The 22,662-nt window shown below is 36.5% G+C and overlaps 1 pseudogene; it reads right to left on the bottom strand.

Moving 5' to 3' along the window:
* Positions 1-22,662, bottom strand: part of LOC138338143 (nucleoside diphosphate kinase 1-like) — an 88,214-nt pseudogene continuing 65,552 nt past the window's right edge.

Raw genomic sequence — 22,662 nt, forward strand, 5'->3', positions numbered from 1 at the left:
TAAGTTTGAGAGTATCAAATTTTGGCGCCGGTCCCGGGGAAAGTAGCTTTTAGATTAATTTAAACATTTGACTATAGTTTAGTTGATATTTTCTTGATTTTACTATGTTTTATTGTTTTTGATTCTTGCACAACCATCTTCCTTCTATGCAAAATGCATGGAGAGGAAGAGAACCCTTGTTTCCCTATGATCATGAATTAGAGCGTGCACTATGCAACATGAATTGAAACTTGGGAATCAATGATGATGATCCAAACCAGAACATCCCAGCTCCAGTTGATGTTCATGGTCAGTTGTTACCCGATGCTCCGGGTGAACACCAACAGAGGGGACAAAATCCCGCTCAACGGCCCCAAGAATACTACAGAGGCTATGACAATATAGAAGACTCTGATGGTCCACTTGTCTTACCCCCTCTACAACCAGGCCACACCTTTGTGGTAACTAGTATCCTGATGAAAATGCTCACTGCCAGAGGTTTGTTTAAAGGGCTACCTTCTGAGGATCCACATGCCCTTATACCTAAGGTTAGGGCAGTGTGTTAAAGCTGTGTAGGGAGGCCTGACTTGGACTTGGATGTAATAGGGCTCAGAGTGTTTCCTCTCTCACTAACGGGAGAAGCTGCTATATGATTCACTGAGCTCCCTACAACTCAATTTTCACTTGGAACCAACTAAGGGATGTTTTCATAGCACGCTACTATCCGGTCTCCAAGAAACTAAACCACAAAGACAGAGTGAACAACTTTGTGGCACTACCAGGAGAGTCTGTTAGTAGTTCTTGGGATAGATTCACCTCGTTCTTCAGAACTGTCCCAAATCACAGTATAGATGATTAGTCACTGAAGGAATACTTCTATCAGGGACAGGTTGATAATAGTAAAGAAATGTTGGACACTATAGCAAGTGGATCTTATGCAGAGAGTCCTTGTGCTGAGATTGCTAAAAAATTAGAGAAAATCTCTTAGAATAATAAAGCTAGGAGTAATAGGAAGTTAGATACCGGGAGAAATACCTTCGCAGTGTAGTCCACTAACAACCCAGCCACAGATGAGATTCGTGAAGAAATGTCTAAGATAAGAACTGAGCTTCGGTTAGTACTAAAACATGTCACAGGAAGTGCAGAAAAGATAAATGCAGTCAACTACTTGTCGAAACCACTGCCACAAAATGATGAGTGCTATTATGAGGAGGATTCTATGCGGTAAATGAGCAGACGGGGGGGTTTCCGACCAAGTGCCCAAGGCTCTAATAAGGATAATTGGTGCAAAGGTCAAGGGAACCAAGGTCAGAACTATGGTAACTACAACCGTGAGGGTCATTATATCTGAGATGGAAACTACAACCGCGACAACAACTTCAACAAGGGTAACTATGGTAATAGAAGTGACAGGAATGAGCCCTATGTTCCTCCTCAAAATCGTGAATTTACTCCTAGGGATGGTGGAGGTGGTATGGCGTGAGTTGAGGATATGTTGCATAAAATGATAAGGAGGTTCAATGCTAGTGATGAGCACAATAAAGAGTATAGGAATGATTCAGCAGGTATTGGGCAAAATGTCGATACACATGCAATATCGATTAAGCAACTTGAGTTACAATTGGCCCAATTATCTGCGACTGTGAACACACGGCAACCGGGAACTCTTCCTAACAACACTGTCCAAAATCGAAAAAAATGATGGACATTGTATGTAAATCACTATTCACCGTGGCAAGCAAACCATTGACCCACCTATGCCTTCGAATGAGAAAAAGGTGACAAAAGATACTCATAAAGTGGTACATATTAATAGTGAAGTAGAGGATAACACTGTAAAAGATGCTGAAGTGCCTAAAAAGGTAACTCTCATACCTAGGCCACCCCCCCCCCATTTCCTTAAAGATTATTGAAAAAGACCGAGGATGGTAAATATCGTCTTTTTATAACAATGTTGAAGAAACTTTCTATTAATGTCCCTTTGGTATAAGCTTTATAACAAATGCACGGTTACGCCATATTTATGAAAGATATGGTTACAAAGAAAAGATCGGTCACTTTTGAGGATGATAATAGAATGCAACAATGTAGTGCTACTGCTACAAGATCTCTGGAACAAAAGAAAGAAGATCCGATTGCGTTCACTATTCCTTGTACAATCGGGCTATGACATTAAGCTAAAGCATTATGTGATCTGGGGGCAAGCATAAACCTCATGACCCTCTCAATTTACAAGAAGTTGGGTTTAGGTGATCCAAATCCCACTGCGATGCAGCTACTGATGGCTGATCGAAAAGGGGAAGATGAAATTTTAATTGAACAATGAGGAAGTGACCTTTAACATTTGTAGGTCCATGAAGCAGAGTGGTGAGATCCAATCGGTATCTGCTATATCCTACAACATTTATGAGAAGAACGTCTAGGTGTAGAATTATTAGCGGCAGTAATAACGAATTTTGATCTCTATTGCAATGAAGAGTACGAGTCATTAGTCGCGGCTCTTGATCGAGGTGATGTTCGATTTAAACCAAATAAATATGAGTTAGATATGAAGAATCGCGAGTACCCACCGGTGAAACAATCTATAGAGGAGGCTCCAAAGTTAGAACTAAAATCTCTCCCATCTCATTTTAGGTATGAATTCTTTTGAAATGGTGACACTTTTTCGGTAATCATTGCATCAGACCTGAATGAAAAACAAGTTGAGAGTTTGGTAAAAGTGCTTAAAAGGTTCAAAAGATCTATTTGGTGGACTATTGCGGACATTATTGGAATCCCTCCTAGTATTTGCTGTCATAAAATCCAACTCATGCCTGACCATAAGCCAAGTATTGAGCACCACAGAAGCTTAAATCCTTATATGCAAGAGGTCGTGAAAAAAGAAAATCATTGAGTGGTTTGATGTCGGAGTAATCTATCTGATCGCCATAGTAGTTAGGTATGCCCTGTTCAATGTGTACCCAAGAAAGGAGGAATGATTGTGCTCCCCAACAAAAAAAATGAGCTTGTTCCAACGAGACCGGTTAGTGAATGGAGGGTGTGTATGGATTACCGCAAATTAAATGCATGGACTGAAAAAGACCACTTTCCTATGCCCTTCATAGATCGGTGGTTGATAGACTTGCCGGAAAAGGGTGGTACTGTTTTTTTGATTGATATTCGGGGTATAATTAGATATCTATTGCACTAGAAGATCAATAGAAAACCACTTTTACTTCTCCATATGGGACCTTTGCGTTCAAAAGAATGTCGTTTGGGTTGTGCATTGCACCCACATTTCAGAGATGTATGATGTCGATATTTTCCGACATGGTGGAAGATACTATAGAAGTTTTTTATGGATGATTTTTCTCTGGTTGGTGATTCATTCGAGTAGTGTTTGAACAATTTATCTGAGGCCCTTAAGAGATGTGAAGGCTCCAATTTAGTACTAAATTGGGAAGAATGTCATTTCATGGTGAAAGAAGGTATTGTTTTGGGTCATCGCATTTCAGAAAAGGACTTAGAGGTTGATTAAGCTAAAGTCGAGGTAATAGAGAGACTTCCCCCACAGATCTCTTTAAAAGGTGTGAGAAGCTTTCTTGGGCATGCAGGTATTTACCAGAGATTCATCAAAGACATTTCAAGGATTTCACATTCACTGTGCAACCGATTGGAGAAAGATTGTAAATTTTGTTTTGATGAATCCTGTCTTAAAGCATTAGGCGAGCTAAAAGAAAAATTTGTGTCTTCACCTATTATTATTTCTCCGGATTGGAACAGTCCATTTGAGGTGATGAAGTGATGTGTGATGCTAGTGGGGTTGCTCTTGGGGTAATATTGGGACAAAGAAAGAACAAAATCCTTCACCCCATTTACTATGCTAGAAAAGCCCTAAATGAAGCACAGAAGAACTATACAGTGAAGGAGCAAGAACTTCTTGCAGTAGTCTTTGCTTTTGAAAAATTTCGCTCCTATTTGCTAGGTACTAGAGTTATAGTGCATACTTACCACTCAGCATTGAGATTTTTGATGTCAAAGAAGGATGTGAAGCCTAGGTTGATTTGTTGGGTATAACTGCTACAAGAATTTGACTTTGAAGTGATATATAGAAAAGAAACTGAAAATCAAGTTGTTGATCATTTGTCCCGTTTAAAGGATGAATCGATGAGAGAGTTAGGGTACAAGACGGACACTAATGATACTTTCCCCAATGAGCATGTATTGGCTGCTTCACAAAACTTGATTCTATAGTTCGCAGATTTTGCGAACTATCTGGCTAGTGATATTGTCCCATCGGACTTGTCCTTTCATCAAAGAAAAATTTAATGTACGATGTGAAGAAGTTCTTTCGGGATGAACCATACTTACAACACCGGATTCCATGTTTAGCTCACATCGACTATGTCGGTTAAAACGTATGTTCCCTCATGTAAAATGAAAGACAAGTAAATTAACATTGACTTGGGTGACTTGAGGAGTCTACTTAGTAAAGGTAGGGTATGTGACTCTACCTACACATTGCATAAGTTAACTCTAAGGGAAGTCCTAGGAGATTGTATTTATGAAATATGAAAACATGAAAAGTATATGTTTATGATACATGATGACACTCATAATGAGGTTTCTCGTTGTGATGAATGTGTTATTGGGTTATATTGCTATATAAAGTTAAAACTTATTATGTTACAAGTTATATGAAAAAAAGCTTTACTTATTGTCTCCTATCTTATCTACTTGGTTGTGTGGGGTTATGGGGCTTCACATGACCATTGCACTTGTAGGTTGGGGATGAGATTATTTGTAAGTGTCTTTGTATTCTATGTTATATGATCTATTGAATATGAAAAGCTAACATGACTCAATGATAATATGCCTTTAATTATAATCATGATTTATGTTGATGGAATCCTTGACTTGGATAAGTTCTATTTGATGTGCATTAAAGAGGTTCCCATGACTTATCATGTTTTCTAATTAAATGATAAATGATCCTTTTTGATGTATGTCCTTATATGTTATATTCATATACCCATACATAGTACATGTGGCGTACTAACCCCATTACTTTACATTACTACAACTGTAGGTTGCGGACATTGAAGTAAAGGAGGTTGATTTGAAGAAGCTTGGAACTCTTTCTCCAGGTCTTGGTAGGTCCTCTTGTTCAGGACGCTATTATTTATTTTCCAGCTTATTAGTAGATATTAGGAATATCATATTTCCATTATGTTTCTTTGATTCTTTTGTATTAAGGCCTGTATGGCATATTGACCATGTTTTGGCTAAGTCTAGATTTTGATTTCATTATATCGTTTTATATATGTGAGACTTTTTTTTAGAATATCGTATGGTCTATGAATGATAAGTATTAATCCTAAGTATACTTCAAATAGAATGTAAATTATTTTAATTGTCCACAAATTTTAACTAATGACAAGTTATGACGAATGCTAAGAGGTTTGTCTGAGTCCTCCGAGACGACGACGCCACCGGTCGCATCCGAGGTATGCCCTCCGGGTGCTACAAGCTTGGTATCAGAGCATGAGGTTAAATATCCTTAGGATCAATGTCTCACTAAACCATGTTACCTAGTGTCTTGTTCATGGTTGTGAAGAGTGCCAGAATTGTGGATGACAGGCTATGTGATGGCTAGGAAACTTCTCTTTTCTTCAAACTCCTATGTCATGCCTTTAGAGCTTACACTATTTGTCTTTTAGCATATGATTCCATAATTGTTAAATTCTTTTCAAGGGAACAAAGGGAAGCTAAGATAGAGGAGTTCATCAACCTTCTTCAAGGACGTATGAGTGCTAAGGAATACTCCTTAAAATTCATTATGATGTCCAAATATGATTCTTCTTTGGTCTCCAATGCTAGGGATAAAATGAGTTGCTATGTAACCGCGTGTCCAAAGAGGTTGAAGAAGAATGTCGTGCAGCCATGCTTCATGACAATATGGATCTTTATAGGTTGATGGTTCATGCTCAACAGCTTGAGGAAAGTCGTCTACGGAAGAGGAATAGGGAAGCTAATAGGTAAAAGCCATTTGAAAGTGGTTCTTCTAAGGGTAGCCTTGGCTTTAAGATTAACTTTAAGAGCAATTACTGATGTTTAGTCAACAATTTCCTGATTTTACTTTTTTTCTTTGTTTTTGTCTCTTTGAGTTCTAGCTCTAGTGTATACCAAGTACACGGAGTCGAGGAGAACCAATACTTCCATTTGAGCCAGAACTTAACCGTACACTTTATAAAACAAACTAGCCACATAATCCTGATAATATTGCAGATGGGATCAACTGTGAACTTCCTCTGCTGGTTGATGCTCATAACCAAATGATCGTGTAAAATCCTTATAAGGGTGCTCTGAGGAGAAAACCTCCTTCCCCCACGCCCTCAATAGTACTATAGAGGTAATGTTAACATCGCCGATTTGGATGAACCTTTTATCTTACCTCCTCTACCATATAGTTATTCATTCGTGGTGACTAGTAGCATGATGCAGATGCTCACCACTACAAGTTTATTTTTGGGGCTATTATCTGAGGATCTACATGCTCACATCGCCAAACTGAGGTCTAAGTTCAAGATTTTATAGGAAGGATGGATTTGGACATGGATATCATTGGGTTAAGGGTGTTCCCTCTCACACTGACGGGAGAGGTCTCAATTTGGTTTTCTGAGTTGCCTTATACTTTGATCTATATTTGTGAGCAGTTGAGAAATGTGTTCCTAGCAAGGTATTACCTAGATTCTATAAAGGTTAACCACAAAGATACGGTGAATAACTTTGTGGCATTACCTGGGGAATTACTAGGTAGTTCTTGGGATAGGTTCACCTCATTTTTGAGAAGTGTCCCAAACCACAGCATTGATGATGAATCATTAAAAGAGTACTTCAATAGGGGGCAAGATCATAACAATAAGGCGGTAGACGATACTATTCCGGGTGGTTCTTATGGAAGGTACAATTATGCAGAGATCACAGACAAGTTGGAGAAAATATCCTAAAAAAACAAGGCTTGGAGCACTAGGAATTTGGAACACAGGGAGAAATACCTTTGAAGTGCAAGCTACACACAACCCGGCCGCAAATGAGATTTGTGAAGACATGGCTCAAATGAAGACTAAGCTTGGGTTGGTATTGAAACATGTCACAGGGGGTGTAGGGAAAGTGAATGCGGTAAATTATTTGACCAAATCCACCACCGCTGGTAGATGAATTTTACTATGAGGAGGACACTTATGCAGTGAATGAGCAGACGTGGGGTTTTCGACCGAATGACCAAGGATCCAATCAAGAGAATTGGCACCAAGGGCAATAAAATAGAGGTCGGAACTATAGGAATTACAACCAAGAGGGTCATTATGTTTGATATGGAAACTATAACCACGACAACAACTTCAACCGGGGTACATATGGTAACAAAAATGATCGTAGTGGGCCCTTTTTTTCACCTCAGATTTGGGAAGTTGCTCCTAGCGATGGTGGAGGTAGTATGGGGCGAGTTGAGAATATGTTGCAGAAGATGTGGAGGAGGTTTGATTCTAGTGATGAGCACACCAAAGAGTTGAGAGGTGATTTAGGAAATATTGGGCAAAAAGTGTATGCACATGCAATCTCAATAAAGCATCTTGGGATGTAAATTGCCTAATTGTCTTATATTGTGAACCCACGCCAACCAAGTACTCTTCCTAGCAATACCATAAAATATCCAATTTAATGATGGATATTTTATGGTAGTCACTACTCGAGGGGGTAAGCAAATCATTGACCCACCTATTTTGTTTGGAGTAGAAGATGAGATGATATAGTAGAGGAAGTTAGTAGTGAGTTGGTAGACAAATTGGGGAAAGAAGTTGAGATACCCCAAAAGGTGACTCCCATTCCTAGACCACCACCACCATTCCCGCAAGAATTCGTGAAAAAATCAACGATGGCAAATACTGACGTTTTCTTACTATATTGAAACATGTTTCCATCAATGTTCCTTTGATATTAGCTCTTGAACAAATGTCTGGTTATGCCATGTTCATGAAATATATGGTCCCTTAGAAGAGATCAGTTGGTGATTTGGGTAACCCAAAGCCCACAACGATGCGACTACTGATGATTTATCGAATGGAGAAGAGGCCTATTGGGATACTCCATGATTTGCTAGTGAAACTAGAGTCATTTATTTTTTTTGGACGATTTTGTAATTCTTGATTGTGAGATGGACTTTGAAGTGCCTATTGTTATTGGGAGGTCGTTCTTTGCAACCGATCGTGCGTTGGTTGATATGGATAAAAGGCATATGAAGTTTAAGTTGAACAATGAGGAAGCGACTTTCAATATTTATAGGTTCATGAGGCAGAGTGGTGAGCTCCAATCGTTATCTGTGATATCCTACAAGGTTCAGAGTTCATCTGAGGTACAAATAGAAGAGCATCTTGTTGTTAAGGCCCCAGCGGCAGTGATCATGAATTTTGAGAGTGACTCTATCGAAGAGTATGGGTCATTGGTTTCTACTCTTGATTGAGGTGATGTTCTGTTCAAACCAAAGAAATTTATTTAGATATGAAACATCAAGAGTCTCGACCCGCAAAACCATCTATTTAAGAGGCCCTAATATTGACGCTTAAGGCTCTACCACCTCATCTGAGGTATGTTTTTTTGAGAAAAGGTGAAATTTACTGGTAATCATTGCATCAGATTTGAATGTGGAGCAAGTGGAGTGTCTTGTAGAGGTGTTGAAGAAGTTCAAATGATCCATTGGTTGGACTATAGTGGACATTATTAAGATTCCACCCGATATTTGTTAACACAAAATCCAACTCATACCCGATCATAAGCCAAGTATAGCCTTTAAAAGACAATTAAATCCACCTATGCAAGTGGTAGTGAAGAAGGAGATTATTAAGTGGTTGGATGTCATGGTCATATATCCTATTGGCGATAGTAGATTACTTTGTACTTTTAGGTGTGTGCCCAAAGAGAGGGGAATGACTGTGGTCCCTGATTAGAAGAATGAGCTTGTTCCAGAGAGGCTGGTGATCGGATGGGGAGTTTGTATAGATTACCGGAAGTTGAATGCATGGACTGAGTAAGACCATTTTCCGATGCCCTTCATGGATCAGATGTTGGATAGGCTTGTAGGAAAGGGATGGTATTGTTTTTTTTATGGGTATTCGGGTTAAAACAAAATATTTTTTGCACCAGAGGATCAAGAGAAAACCACGTTTACTTGTCCTTATGGAACTTTCACGTTAAAGATAATGCCTTTTGGTCTATGTAATGCACCACCTACTTTTCAGAGATGTATGATGTTCATATTCTCCTATATGGTGAAATAAACTATTGAGGTGTTTATGGATTATTTTTCAGTGGTTGACGACTCCTTTAAGCGTTGTTTGATTCACTTGGCCGAGGTTCTCAAGTGGTGTAAAGATTGCACCCTTGTGCTAAATTGGGAGAAATGTCACTTCATGGTGAAAGAGGGTATTGTATTGGGTCATCGCATCTCAGATAAAGGTATAGATGTTGATCAAGGTAAATGTTAAGTGATAAAGAGACTTCTTCCACCCATCTCTTTAAAAGGTGTGAAGAGCTTTCTAGGACATGCGGTCTTGTACCGGAGGTTTATCGACGAGTTTTTAAAAATTCTACATCCTCTATGGAAGCTACTTGACAAAGAATGTAAATTTTATTTTTATGAATCGTGTCTGAAAGCGTTTACTGAGTTGAAGTAGAAGTTGGTGTCTTCGCCCATTATTTTTCCCCGGATTTGAGTAAGCCATTTGAGGTGATGTGTCATACAAGTGGGGTAGCTCTTGGTGTAGTTTTGGGTCAAAGAAGGGATAAAATCCTTCACCGCATTTATTACGGTAGTAAGGACCTTAATGCATCTCAAAAGAACAATACTGTGACTGAGCAAGAGCTCTTTGCATTGGTTTTTGCTTTCGAGAAATTTTACTCCTAATTGCTTGGCAAAAGAATCATAGTCCATAGTGATCATTCTTCGTTGAGATATTTGATGGCGAAGAAGTATGCGATGCAAAGGTTTATTAGAAGGGTATTATTGTTACACGAATTTTACTTTGAAGTGAAAGATAGAAAATGGTTCGAAAATCAAGTTGCCGATCACTTGTCCCGATTTGAGGATGAGGATATGCGATAGATAGGGGAATATATGAAATTAATGACACTTTCCCTGATGAGCATGTTTTGGCTACTTCAAATAACTTGATTCAATTGTTCGCCAATTTTGTGTGTTTTTTGGCTAATGACATAGTACCATTAGACTTATCTTTTCATCAAAGGAAAAAGTTCATGCATGATGCAAAAAAGTTCTTTTTGGATGAGCCATATTTATATAGGAGTTGTGCTATTGGTTTTATTTGCCGATGTTTGCCAGAAGTTAAGATGTTGAGTGTTTTGGAGGCAAGTCACTCCTCACCTGTGAGTGGGCATCATAGTGGTATCTAGAGTGCCAATAAAATCCTGTAATGTCACTCCTCATCAGTTATCCTAATAGTGATATCATGCATGAGATCAATGAAAACAATCAGGATTGATAGCCATATCACTGCAACAGCTTAAATAAGTTTCCATTTGTACAAAAGTGTTTTGGTGAGTCATAGTGTGTTGCTTGAGGAAAAACAACGAACTGAAGTTGAGGATGTTGATGCACCGTGGTTTCACAGTACTTTAAATGCTTCTGTCTTAATTTTAGTGTGTGTCTAGGGCCTTCTTTGTCGTAATTTTAATGGGTTTTATGTATGTTTTAATATGAAAGTAATCTAAAATGGAAATGCAGAAGATTTTGTAGAACAGGTAACGTACGAAACCATCGATGGCCATTCGTTCAATCTATTTTTCGTAGGTGGGAGGCGTCGACTGGAGGTCCACGATTTTTGAAGAACTCGCGGAATTCTTACCAAGTATGGGTCTTTGGAAGGATTGATGGTTCATCTACTTATAAACGGACCATCCTGGCGAATCGTCGATCAGATCAGAATGAAGTCCCAGTACCCAAAGTTGAAGAAAAATGAAGTATGGAACAATAGAGGCATCAACGGACCGTAGATGTATCAACGGACCATGTTGTTTGTCCGTTGATTGGATCAGAGAATATGCCAAGATGCAGGATGAAAAATTTCTAAGTATGGAACGACGATATGCTCCGACTAATCGTATGTGCATCGATGAAACGTGTTGTTGGTCCTTCGATTGTATAAGAGAAGGTGCAGTTGAAAGCTTGAAGAAGATGCTAAGTGTAGATCGGCAGAGGCAGTCGACGGTCCATTGTTCCATCGACAGACCATTATTGGTGTCGTTGATTGAAGACACGTTTCAGGACAGACTTTCCTTATTTAGAACTCCTTTTAATTTAGTACTTTATTATTATAAATAGGGTTAAAAACCTTCTTACAAGGGTTAGACTTTTTGTTATTTTTCATATTCTTGTTATTGATAGTTAAACATTTGTTTTTGGGTTTTATTTAGTTTTATGTTTTGGGTTTCGGATTTTTTTGTTTTAAAATCTATGGAATAGTGTTTAATGTTTGGGTTTTGGTATTTTGAGCTTGGGGTTTTGGGTTAATGGTATAGGGTTAGGGTTAGATTTTTTAATTTCCAGGGTGTGGTTAGGGATTTTAGATTTAAAATAAATGATTTAGAGTTTAATGTTTGGGTTTTTGAATTTTGGGCTTAGGGTTTAGGGATTAGTGTTAGGGTTAAGGTTATGATTATAGTTACAGTGTAGGTTTTTTTAAAGGATTTATGGTTCAGGGTTTGGCATTTGGGGTTAAAAATCAATGGTTTAGTATTTAATGTCATGGTTTTGATATTTTGGGCTTAGGGTTTCAAGTTTAGGGTTTAGACTTAGGGTTAGGGTTTTGGTTTTTTTAATTTTATGAGTTTAGAGTTAAGGATTTGAGGTTTAATATAAAAGGTTTAGTGTTTAATGTTTGCGTTTTGGTATTTTGGTCTTGGCGTTTATTATTTATAGTAGGGTGAAGTTAAGGATTAGGGTTAGGATTTGGGTTATTTTATAAATTATAGTGCTTGGGGTTAAGTAGTTAAGTTGTAATATCTATGGTTTATTTTTAAATGTTAGGGCATTGTTATTTTGTGATTTGGAATTAGGGATTAGGGTTTAGGGGTAGGGCTCGTGTTAGGGATAGGTGTAGGGTTAGGGTTTAGGGTTTATTCAGGTTTTTGGTTTTGGGGTTTAGGATTTTTGGTTCAAGATCTATTGTTTAGTGCTTAATATTTTTTTTATTTTTTTGGTCTTAATGTGTTAGGTCAATAGTTTAGTGTTTGGGTTAGGGTTAGGTTTAGTTTTGTTTAGGTGTTAGAGTTTGTAGTTGTTTAAAATCTCCGATCTAGTGTTCAATAATTGAGTTTTCGTATTTTGGACTTAGTGTTTTTTTAGACATCGAGTATATGGTTAGGGTTAGGGTTAGGATTAGGGTTGGGGTGTAGGGTTTTTTTATGTTAATGGTTCAAGATTTAGCATTTGAGTTTTAAAATCCAAGTTTTAATAGTTAATGTTTGTAATTTAATTTTTTGGGCTTAGGTTTTCGGGTTTTATGGTTTAGAGTTATGGTTAGGGTTAGGATTTTTTTTACTTGTTTTAGTTTGGGGTTTTGGATTTGAGGCTGATTATCAATGGTTTAGTGTTTAATATTTGTTTTTTGGTATTTCAGGCTTGGGGTTTAAGATTTATAGTAAGGTTAAGGTTAGGGTTAGGTTTTAGGTATTTTTTTAGGTTATAGGGTTTTGATTAAGGATTTGAGTTTTAATATCTATTGTTTAGTTTTCAATATTAGGGTATTTGTATTTTGAGCTTTGGGTTTATTGTTTGGGGTTTAGGGCTAGGGTTAATTATAGGTTTAGGGTTAAGGTAAGAGTTTAGTGTTTTTTTATGTTTTACGTTTTTGGGTTTAGGATTTTCAGTTTAAAATCTATGGTTTAGTGTTTAACGTTTGGGTTTTCATACTTTTGTGTTGGGGTTTTAGGTTTGTGGTTTATGGTTAGGGTAAAGCTAAAGATTCGGTTTAGTGTTTAGTTTTTTTTTAGGTTTTAGGGTTTGTGGTTTAATATTTAAGGTTTATAATGTATGGTTTAGTGTTAATGTCTTGGTTTTTGTATTTTGGATCATGTTTTTTTTAGGTTTTACTATTCAAGGTTTAGCATGTGGGGTTTAAAATCCATTGTTTAGTGTTTAATATTTGGGTTTTGTTTTTTTTTTTGCTTTTGGATTTAGGGTTAATGGTAAGGTTGGTGTTAGGGTTAATGTTCGGGTAAGGTAATGTTTTAGTGTTTCTGTTTATTAGAGTCTTATTATCTATGTTTTAATGTTTAATGTTAGAGTATTTGTAATTTGGGCTTTGTTTTTTGTTTAAAGTTAAGGATAGGGTAAGAATTAGTGTTAGAAATAGTTTTATGGTTAGTTTTATTTTTGTTTTTTTTTATGTTCCGGGGTTCATGATTTTTGTTTTGAATATATGGTTTAGTGTTAAATATTTGGGTTTTGGTGTTTTGGGCTAGGGGTTTCGGGTTAATGGTTTAGGGTTATGGTAAGGATTAAGGATAGAGTTAGGTTTTCATTGAGGTTGTTTTTTAGGTTTAAGGGTTTGGGTTAAAAATTTGAGTTGTAATACTTATGGTTTAGTGATCAATGTTAGGGTTTCGGTCTTTTGGTCTTTGGGTTAAGGTTTTAGTGTTAAGGACAAGGTTAGGTTTAGGGATAGGGTATGGGTTAGGGTTTTTTTTTGGTTTTGGGGTATAGGATTTTTGGTTTAAAATGTATTATTTAATGTTGAATGTTTTGTTTTTTTGTATTTTAGCCATGTAGTTTTGGGTTAACGGTTTAGGGTTAAGATTAGGATTAGGGTGACGCTTTTGGTTTTTTTTTTAGGTTTTAGGGTTTGTTGTTTAGAATTTGAAGTTTAAATTCTATGGTCTAGTTCTTAATGTATGGTTTTCTTATTTTTGATTTAGCTTTTCTTTTTGGACTTAGGGTGTAGGATTAGAGTGTATCAGGTTTTAGCATTTGAGATTAAAAATCCCTTATTTAGTATTTAATGTTATGTTTTGGTATTTGGGTTTAGGGTATAGAGTTAGGGTTAGGGTTAGGGTTAGGGTTGGGGTTAGGGTTAGATTTACGGTTTTGGATTCGTTTAGATTTCTTGGTTGAGGGTGTAGAATTTGAGGTTTAAAATCAATTGTTTACTGTTTATTGTTTATGTTTTGATATATTGGGATTTGAATATAGGGATTATGGTATGGTTAGGGTAATAGTTATTTTAAGGTTATGGTTAGAGTTTTAGTTTTTTTTAGGTTTTAGGGTTTGAGGTTAAGTATTTGAGTTGTAATATCTATGGTTTAGTGTTAAGTGTTAGGGTTTTTGTATCTTTGGGGTTTAGGATATATGGTATGGTTGGGGTTAGGGTTAGGGTATAGGTTATTTTTTAGGTTTTAGGGTTTGGGGTTAAGTATTTGAGTTTTAATATCTGTGACTTAGTGTTAAATTCTAGTGTTTTCGTATTTTGTGCTTTGAATTTAGGGTGTAGGGTGTAGGGTTAGGGTTAAGTATAGGGCTAGGGTTAGGGTTCGTGTAAGGGATAGGGTTATGGTTACGGTTAAGGGTTCTTTTTAGGTTTTAGGCTTTGGGGTTAAGGATTTTTTGTTTAAGATCTATGGTTGAATGTTTAATATATGTGTTTAGGATTTTAAGGCTTAATATTTCGGGTAAATGGTTTAGGTTTTGGGTTATGGTTGAGGTTAGGGTTAGAGTTTTTTTTTTTGGTTTAGAGTTTGTGATTGTTTATAATCTATGGTTTAATATTTAATGTTTGAGTTTTCATATACTTGGGTTAGTGTTTTTTTGGACATAGGGTTTAGGGTTTAGGTTTAGGGTTAGGGTTAGGATTACTGTGTAGGTTAGGGTGTAGGTTTCTATTAGGTTTTTGGTTCAAGATTTAGCATTTGAGGTTTAAAATCCATGGTTTGATATTTAATTATTTGTGATTTCTTATTTGGGGCTTAGGGTTTTGGGTTCTATGTTTTATCTTTAGGTTTAGGATTAAGATTAGTATTAGTGTAAGGGTTTTTTGTTTTTTTTGTTTTTTGGGTTAAATGTTTAGGATTCGAGGTTTATTATTATTGGTTTAGTGTTTAATGTTTGTATTTTGGTATTTTGGTCTTGAGGTTTTGGATTTATAGTAGGGTTAGGTTTTAAGTTATTTGTTTAGCTATTACGGTTTTTGTTGAGGATTTGATTTGTAATATATATTGTTTAGTATTCAATGTTAGGGTTTTGGTATTTTGGTCTTTGGGTTTAGTGTTTTGGGTTTAGGGTTAAGGTAAAGCATAGTGTTATGGTTAAGGTTAGAGTTTAGTGTTTTTTTTGTTTTTGTTTTTGGGGGTTAGGATTTTAAGTTTAAAATCTATGGTATATTTTTTAATGTTTGGGTTTTTGTATTTTGGGCTTGTGGTTTTAGGTTAATGGTTAATGGTTAAGGTTAGAGTTAGGGTTTGGGTTAGGTTTAGGGTTAGGGTTTAGAATATTTTTTAGGTGTTAGGGTTTGCGGTTTAGGATTTGGTTTTAATGTATTTTGTTTACATTTAATGTCTGGATTTTTTAAATTAAATATTAAGGTTTTTTTAGTTTTTATGATTAATGTTTTAGCATTTGAGGTTCAAAATCAATTTTTTGTGTTTAAGATTTGGATCTTTGTGTTTTGGGCTTTGGGTTTATGGTTTATGGTAGGGTTATTGTTAGTGTTAATTGTAGGGTACGGGTTAGGTTTTAGGTAGTAATTTTATGTTTTAGGGTTTGGGGTCATTTGAGTTGTAATATCTAAGATTTACTGTTTAATGTTATGGTTTTGGTACTTTGGGCTTTGGGTTTTGTGATAGTTTTATCGATAGGGCTACAATTAGGGTTTTTTTTTGAGGTTTTAGGTATTAGGGTTTAACGTTTTTGGTTAAAAGTCTATAGTTTAGTGTTTAATATTTGAGTTTTGGTATTTTGGGGTTAATGGTTTAAGGATAGGGTTAGGGTTAGGATTTATGTTGTTTTTAACGTTTTAGGGTTCGGGTTAAAAGTATGAGTGGTAATACAAATGGTTTAGTGTTCAATTTTAGGGTTTTGGTGTTTTGGTCTTTTGGTTAGGGGTTTAGTGTTTAGGGTTAGGGTTAAGGATAATGTTAGGGTTAGGGCTTGTGTTAGGGATAGTGTAAGGGTTAGGGTTTAGTGTTTTTTTTTTGTTATTGGTTTTGGGGTGTAGGATTTTCAGTTTAAAATATATAGTTTAGTTTTTAATGTTTGGGTTTTATTACTTAGGGATTCTTGTTTTGAGTTATTTGTTTAGGGTTTTGGTCAGAGTTAGGGTTAGGGTTTAGTTTTTTTATTTAGGTGTAAGGGTATGTAATTAGTATTTGAGGTATATGATCTATTGTTTAGTGCTTGGTTTTCGTACTTTGGACTTAGGGATTAGGGTTAGGGTGTAGGTTTTTTATTAATATAGTACATGGTTTAACATTGGAGGTTGAGAATCTATTGTTTAGTATTTAATTTTTGGGTTTTGATATTTTAGGCTTACTCTTTTAGTTTTATGGTTTAGAGATAGCTTTAGGGTTAAGGATAAGGTTAGTGTTATAGTTATTGGTTCTCTTTGATTTTTGGGTTTAGGGTGTAAAATTTTGTTGCTTTACCTTAATACTTGCAGGAACACCTGTTCTTCCACAGATTCTAGCAGATGAATACTGGCGTATCTTGTAGCAGGAATTTGTGGGTGGCATTTCTAGGCTTGTCTTTCCACCATTGTTGTAGCAGCTGCAACATTGAGGAGTGGTCTGGCTGTAGGCATGCACTACCTGCAAAAAAAGCTCCATACCTTGGCTGCAAATTGACCTGAATTAAATGTGTGTTCTATGTTTTCCATACCTGCTCTATCAAGACAACAAGAACAATATTATGGCTCAATCCAAAGATAGTCAATATTTCATTCGTAGGGAGTTTTCTCCTTAGGGTTATCCATAAAAGAAAACAAGATTTGAAGAGAATTTTTTTATGCCATAGCATTGAGTTAAATTGATTCTTGGCTCTTTTGTTTCTGATTACCTTCCAAGCTGAAGAACAACTAAAACTGCCATGGTTACTGTGCTTCCACAATAGTTGATTAGGTAGCTGCTTCTGTGGATAGATCTATGCTGTCAGGATGTTGGAGAACTGACTGGCAGGAGCCTGCTGTTACAAATTGGTCCAATTCCACTTCCACTCTTCCCAAAATTCAGCGAAAGTAGAATTTTTAAATCAGTTACTATTGGTGGTAAACTGAGCCAGTGGTCCACATCCCAACCAGTTATCCCATTAAAATGAATAATTCCCATCTTGAAGCTTCCAATGGATGTGTTGCTCATCATGTTGTTTGTTCATAAGAATCTGTTTGCAGGTTAGTGAATCTCCACTATCCCTTTTTTTGCTTAATGGATTTAATCTTTGACAATATTTTTCTCTCAAAAATTCTCCCCACAATGTTTGTTTTGATCAAAAGATCCACCACTGTTAAAATTGAAAGGATTTTAAAATATCATGCAAGTTTCTCATTCCCACCCACCCCCTTTCATCATAAGGGTAACTTAGAGTTTACCATGAAGAACAGTGATACATCTTTCTATCATTTTTCCATCCCCAGACAAAGTCATCTATAAGAGTTTGGATTTGCCTGAGTACTGTATCTTGAGGTGTCACTGCAGATAGAAGGTGGATAGGAAGATCCTGAAGAACATGTTTTGTAAGAACTGCCTTGACTCTATAGCTTAATTTTTTGGTTTGCCAACCTTTTATCTTGCAAAAAACCTTGTTAACAAGATAAGAGAAATATATATTGCTAGGTCTACAAACAAATAAAAGGCAACTTAGGTAATTAATAAGGCCTTACTTTTGTTTGAAACCTGTCTGCCTCTTTATTCTATCTCTAGCGCTATTGAAAGCATTAGAGTGTAGCATAAAGTGTCTTTTGTCTCTATTAAAGAGTTGCCCATAAGTATCTTCATACTCATTTAATGTTAAATCTCCACATACCATTACCTTAAACTTCATTCTCCCAGCAAGTTTTTAAAGTTTCCATGAAATGAGGATTGTCAACCTAACAGTTGAGAATTTTTAAGTACTTAATGTGATCAGCTTTTGTGGAAACCATTTCTATAAGAAGAGGACAGTGATCGGACCTAGTAGGTGGCTTGTGAGATATAGTTGTTTGAGGCATCTTTTCCAACCTTGAGTCATTTACCATTGCCCTGTCAAGCCACTTAAAAATTCAGTGATTAATCCCCCTCCAGTTAGACCAAGTGAATTTATGACCAATAAAGGCAATGTCTAAAAGGCCACAAGCTTCAATGACTACAATAAAATCTATACTCTTCCTCATATTATAGGGAATACCTCCAAGTTTTTCTTCCACAAAAGTTATGACATTGAAATCACCAACAGTACACTAAGGGTTGTCATTCAAAGTAGCTTATTGGATCATTTTTCCCAAAGAGGTCTCCTGATGTGATCTTTTCATTTGGCATAAACACATGTACTAGTAAATTGATATTGCAATTCATTGTGTTTCATGTTTCAAGTGATTTGCTGTTCATCTTCATCAACAATATTACAGTCAATATCATTTCTCTAAAAAACCCAATTTTTACCATTACAATTACTAGTAGCATTTTCCAAATTTAATTAAGCCTTACAGATTTGAAAATGATCACTATCAGAGAAAGATTCCAAAATAACAATAATATATAGTTGGTGAAGATCTCTAAGCATCTTGAGTCTCTCCAACACCCCTTGAATGTTGATCCCCTTCATTATCCAAATGATTATACTAATCATTCGGAAGATCTAGAGGAAAAGAGCCTGGTATTAGGTCTAGAAGAAGTGACAGTATTGACATACTGTTTCTTAAAATGAAATTCATCGTGGTGGAAGACCCTTGGATATAAACATTCAGTTTGTTTTACCTGTTAAATCTCTTCCTCTATGGTTTGATCAATCTTAGGATTAAAGTCTTCAATAAGGGACTAACTAATCTCATCATCCTCATCAAACTCTTCTAAGGAGATATTATCCCCATCAATTTCATCTTCAGAATTATCCACAACATATTCATCCGTAATAGGCACTTTATTCATCTTACACTGTCTCTTGTCTAGTTATTCAAATTATGGTGCAGTCATATATTGAGCCTGAAGAGGGATGATATACAATCCCTCATTATCATCAATAATAACAAATTTGTTGCATGATTCCTCCCTCTTTTCTTATCCCTTATCACTTTCATTGGTTTGTAGTTTATTTTGTCTTCTTTTAGCAGAATCCCTTTTCTTTTTACTTAGCTTGTCTTTTCTCTTAGGGATGCTGACTGGAGTCGAAGTTGACAATTGTTTTCCTTTATCTCTATTTTCCTCTTTTTTAGACTGTAGTTTTTCATTATTATTTTCTGAATCTTGTTTTCTATTATCTCTGTTCTAACTTTGCTGCTATTGTTTATCCCCTTGCGGCTGCTTGATCTTACGACTATCACATGCTTAAAGGTGAATACTATGGTAAACCAACCCCTTATGTAAAACATGAGGCAAGTTCCTCCTTTAGGTAATCTCGTTCTGCAAGTTAGTGGTTTCCTCCTGACAATTCCCATCTATACCGCCAATACTTCAGAAGTTAAAACAGAATCAACATAAATTATATTGGGGGATTGAAGTTTTGGGAGCATTGATTCATTACTTGTGCTCTTATACTTGGTGCTAGAAGCAGCCTTCTTGTTTTGGTAAGTATTATTCCCATTTTTTTGTTGATTCTTGTGATTTGCTGCTTTCCTTGTTCCATCCTACGTTGTTTGATGCACCTCTTGCTAATCCAGCATTTCAAGTTTTGAAAAAGTATTTTGAGTTGGAAGCTTGGATATACCTGCAATTCCTTGTTCTTGTCGATGGCTGCCACTGGTTCTTTGCATTGGAGGAGAGACAGATCTCCAAACAGCTTGTGAATTGGCTTGATCCTTACTTTTTTGGTGTTTCTTCTTTTGTGTTTTCCACTGTTCTTCATGTATCTCTTCTTGCTGCCTTTGTTCATTTTGACTGGGAGTGTTTTTCCTTTGTTGTTGGCGTGTCATTTGTGTACTTGGTTGATTTTGATCATCCTCTTTTCCAGTTGCTCCCTGTTTGTTTTTGTTTGGTTGTTTTGATCACTTTGTTGTATCCTCAATTGCACTTCTTCCTTGTTCCTCTAACTTTGCAGAACTTCCTTTTTCCATAATGTTTTTTTCCACTTCCAGCTGCTTTCTTTTCTTGATCTCCTCATCCCTTCTCTTTATTATGCATTGTTCATCCTTGTGGCCTCGGTGTTTACAGTAGAAGCAGTAACTTGGAATCCCTTCATATTAAACTTTTAACCATATTCCTTTATTGGGATTTGAATGTTTGAATCCAAGCAAAACATGATTAGGTACTTCCTTAATAAGATAAACTTAGACCTTTACTCTAGTGGTGCTGCCTCTAGTATTTTGGGAGGTTGGTGAGTCCAGGAACAACACATTCCCCATACTCTCCAAAATAGTTTACAAAAATACTTTGTTGTAGACGTACCAAGGAAGGCCTGGAAAAGACAACCATATAGGAATAATGAGGGTTTCCTCTGCAGGTGTAAAATCTGGGGTCCAATCTTGAATTCTCATAGCTTGTCCTTCAATATTAATCTTTAGCTTTGTCCAAACAGTTTGGTAGTCAAGTTCATTGTCCAAGTCAGTGTAAACATTCCTAGAGTTAAAGTGGGTGATCTTTACACCCCCCATCAGTTGAATTTGGAAAATGAAACTTTTTCTTACTTTCTCCGTTCTACGCATTTTATTAGTAAACTTGCCCACAAGTATATTTGCAAATCTTCGCCAATTTAACATAAAAATCATCCTCGTCTAGAAGCACAACAGGGAATGCTTGTCAAGTTGTATGTATAGGCTCATTCAAAACCATCAAAGTTTTATTATTAGACTGATTATACCTCAATCTAGCAGCAAATAAATGTACAAAAATGTAAGGTGCTTGCTCAGAGATTTGATCATTTTTGTTGTTGCTATTAGGTTTTTGGCCTTGTTCTTGGTTTTTAAGATTTCTAGTATCTACAAGAACACCCTGACCACCCTGCTTTTTATTTTAATCAGCTTGGGTATTAGGTTCTTACCTTGAATAATTATTGGAGATTTTCGAAAAATTGTTGTGATACTTTTCACTTGCTCGATTCATCTGATTCTGTGAATTACCTCCCCCCTGCTTGTAGGTGTACGTACCTTGATCAGGTTGATTCCCATTACTTCCTTCCCTTGTTTAAAGTTTTGCTAGCCTCCTCCGACATTCCTTTGTTCTTTCACAGTTTGCTTCTCCTTCTTATCTGCTTGATAAGATTTTTTCCTTGCTTGTTCATACTGTTGATCCTTTGCTTTCCCATCCCCTTCACCTTTGTCATCTTTGATATGTTCATTCTGTGAATTACCTGCATTAAAAGTAGGTGTTAGATATGATGGATTACCTCTAATGGCAAAAGACAAATTTGAAGTTTCATTTGTTGAGGATGATGTTTGTCCTCATGTTCTTCAGGTTGTTGCCCTGCTGCTCAGTCGAATTCTCCCCCTGCTAAGTTTTGTTTCCTTTTCTCATTGTTGTGTCTTCATTTGCTTGATAAAAAACAACATTGATGTCTTTTTCAACATTTTGAACAATGTGTGAAGTTTCCCCTTCACTTAAATGTCTTTCATGTTGATTATTGGATTTAGGCTCAGTAGAGGTTGTTAGATTGTTGTTATTGTAAATTTCACTGTTAGACAGGTTTAGAATATCTGTTAGGTGTATGTTTTTCACCTGAGAATTAGACTCTTTCGACAAGCTACAATTGATTGTGGAGTTTCGAGCTCTAACGACATCAGAGTTTACGCCGCCAATGATTTCACATTCCATTTCAGTCGAAATTTAGGTGAGATGGACCTCATATTTGGGGTAACAAAACCTTAGTGGTAATTTCCATACGTATTTTACTCGAAGTCAATCGAATTTGAGAACGCGACACAGGCTGCGCACTTGCGACTTCGTGTTATTTCGCCTTTCAATTTTGACTAATTGGGAAGATTGAAATGCCTGATTTTTGGATATTTGGTAGATATTGATGTGATGCATTCATTTCCATTATCCTTTCTTCACGATTCCACCGAGAAATTCCTTGGGAAATATTTTCTCAACCTTCATCGAACTCCTCTTCCGAAAATACAGTATTCATCGCATCTTTGCCCAGTGATTTCCAGGCGTTCAGCAATTGACCTTGGAGCATTTTATCCAGGGATAGGATGCAATCTCCATGGCTCTACTTTAGGTTTTTGTTCGACGGACATTTGACGATCACCGGCAGCTAACACGCCGTTGCCACGCTGGAATTTCCTGTAGACTTTGTGAGAGATAAGAGAGCGCGTCTACGAAGAGAGAGAAAAATTTCCATAAAATGAGGCACGATATCTTTGGTCTTTGGGTTAAGGGTTTAGGGGTTAGGGTTAGGGTTAAGGATAGAGTTAAGGTTAGGGTTCGTAAAGTGATCGGGTAAGGGTAAGGGTTTAGTTTATTTTTATGTTTTTGGTTTTGGGGTTTAGGGTTTTCTATTTAAAATCTATTTTTTGGTTT

The sequence above is a fragment of the Solanum lycopersicum genome, chromosome 9, assembly GCF_036512215.1.
Source record: "Solanum lycopersicum chromosome 9, SLM_r2.1".
NCBI lineage: Eukaryota > Viridiplantae > Streptophyta > Magnoliopsida > Solanales > Solanaceae > Solanum > Solanum lycopersicum.